Genomic DNA, 2286 nt, shown 5'->3' with positions numbered 1-2286 from the left:
ACACAGTTATTTCACCCCAGCAAGGGGGGGTGGCAGAGCTGAGGAGTGGAGCTCTGGTTAAGGCTGCACAGGTGATGCTGAAAGAAGCCAGGTTACCTCCTGAGTTTTGGCTGGAGGCTACTAGGGCTGTGTCATTCACCTGGAATCGTGTCTACAACTCACTGGTAGGTGACACACCGTACTCTTTGTTAAATGGCCGAAAACCCCAGGTTCACTTTCTGCGGACGTTTGGGACTCCTGCGCTTGTCTCTGTGCCTGAGGCTTTGCAAGGGCCAGATGGAGCCAAAGTCCAGAAAATGATCTTCTGTGGGTATGAGCCAGAAGCCCGTGCATGGCGGTTTGCTTACCCGTCAGGTGATCAGAGTAAGGTGCTGATCAGTAAGCATGCTGAGTTCTTAGAGGAGGATGTAAAGTCAAAGACTTCTGTCAGGCGTGATGTTCTCTCAGAATGTCTCTCTGATCCAGAAGACAGTTCTGATGAGGCGGAGGAAGAAGGGGCTGAGGCTGCTGATGACGACCAGGTCACTGACCAGGGTCAAGAGCAGGATGTGGCATCTCCACAAGTTGTTAAGAGACAGCCCAAGTGCGCCTAGTTCTCCTGTGAGTGTGATGGAGAGGATTCGAAGACGCCTTAAGTCAGAAGGAGAATGCCATGATGCAGAGGACACACCTGCTGATCAAAGTGAGTTAGAGGGAACACCTGAGTTTGTGCCTAGGAGGTCCAGTCGCACAACTAAGGGTATCCCACCAGAGAGGTATCAGGCCACAGGTGCGTGGGTAAGTTTCGCACAGTGCGATTCTGAGAGTTGTGAGGTGGTTCCACAAATGCCAAACAGGTTTGCCAAGGGAGGGCACAAGGCATTGGGGAAGGGAGTGATCTCACAAGGTGTTACTGAAGATGTTGCACAGGTATCACGCAGGGACACAAGGGGGGGTGTTATAGTTCAGAACTTAACTGGTTAAATTCCCTGGTGTGTGTCACCTGCTGACGTCAGCTTACAGAAGCTGGGCGGAGACAGAAGCTTTAGAAGCTGGGCGGGACTATTCCCTGTTTCTGTTAGTTCCCCCTGTGACTCTGAGGGGAGAAGGATGTTCCCTCTGTGTATCTGAGAGGGAGACATGTTTGCAGCAATGGCTGCCAGCAGTGACGGACTTTCATGCTGAAATGTTGTAATAAAGAGCTGTAAATAGACACACCTGTCTATGTGTGCTTACAAGGAAGAAAGTCTGCTTTACACGCTGTGTTTCTACTCTGCTAAAAGCCGTGACTGAGAAGAGACAGCAGGAGTTATTGCGCAGCTTGGGAGGAAGCGTGCCGGACCGCTGTAAGTGATTGATTGGGATCGTAAAGCTGTCTGAAGTCGCGGCTCTATCGATCAAGGGCCAGATCGATATCTATCCGAACAATTTCCCATTTCAGTTCCAGTTCCAAGAACGGACAATGATGGGATGGGCAGGATCCAAATGGTGAGATCTCTGCACATGGCCTAGATCTGGTGCCTAAAGGCATGTAATGATGACACCATGTGAGCCTCTCTGAGGAGAGCATTCCACAGATGGGGAGCCATCACAGAAAAGGCCTGTTCTCATGTTGTCACCCTCCAAACCTCTTGGGAAGGGGGACATAGAGAAGGATGACAAGTGCAGGGTGAGGGTCAGTTTGTTCTAGAGGTATTGAGGTCCTGAGCTCCAGCTGTCCCTATTTACCAGAGACAGATCCTACATTCTGCACCTTGTCCTTGATAAATTACTGGGAGGAGTTCAATGTCACACTCTTCTGATTGTTCCACCAGCACAAGCAATTCAGCTTGACAGACAGAACACCCCCCCTTCCTTCCTTCCTTCCTTCCTTCCTTCCTTCCTTCCTTCCTTCCTTCCTTCCTTCCTTCACAGCCTTCCACAGGTTTTTCTCCCAACCCCCAGATTCAGTTTCGGGTTTTGTGGAGTGCACTTGCCTATCCTGCTACACCGCTGTGAACATCTTAGGACTGCTTGTTATACTGTTCTGATGCAATGTGATGAACCACACCACAGTGTGCCAGTAAATTTTAGGACTGGGGCTTATTCATTCCACCAATTTCTGAAGATGTTCAAGGTAAAATTTCTAAGTACCCCTTCACAGTACTTTATGCTTTCAGAGACTCAGGCTAACCCTTGTGGTTTGTCAGATTGCCGACATTCTAATTTCTTGGCCACCTGTTCAGCTGTGATCTTACTTTTCCTTTGTTTTGTTTCCCACTCCTGGGACATGTAAGTCTATTTCCAGCATCTGTCTCCTGTCCTCTT

General features: G+C 49.4%; 1 long non-coding RNA gene across 1 annotated transcript; it reads left to right on the top strand.

Annotated features, from left to right (window-relative positions):
- Positions 1-1005: 1005 nt before the first annotated feature.
- LOC309366192 lies at positions 1006-1192 on the top strand. Its single transcript, XR_014166563.1, has 2 exons — positions 1006-1056; positions 1089-1192. It is a non-coding gene; the product is annotated as an uncharacterized lncRNA (long non-coding RNA).
- The last annotated feature ends 1094 nt before the right edge of the window (positions 1193-2286 follow it).

Source organism: Podarcis melisellensis (assembly GCF_964234715.1).
Source record: "Podarcis melisellensis genome assembly, chromosome: 3".
NCBI lineage: Eukaryota > Metazoa > Chordata > Lepidosauria > Squamata > Lacertidae > Podarcis > Podarcis melisellensis.
This window is presented reverse-complemented; position numbering and strand designations above follow the sequence as displayed.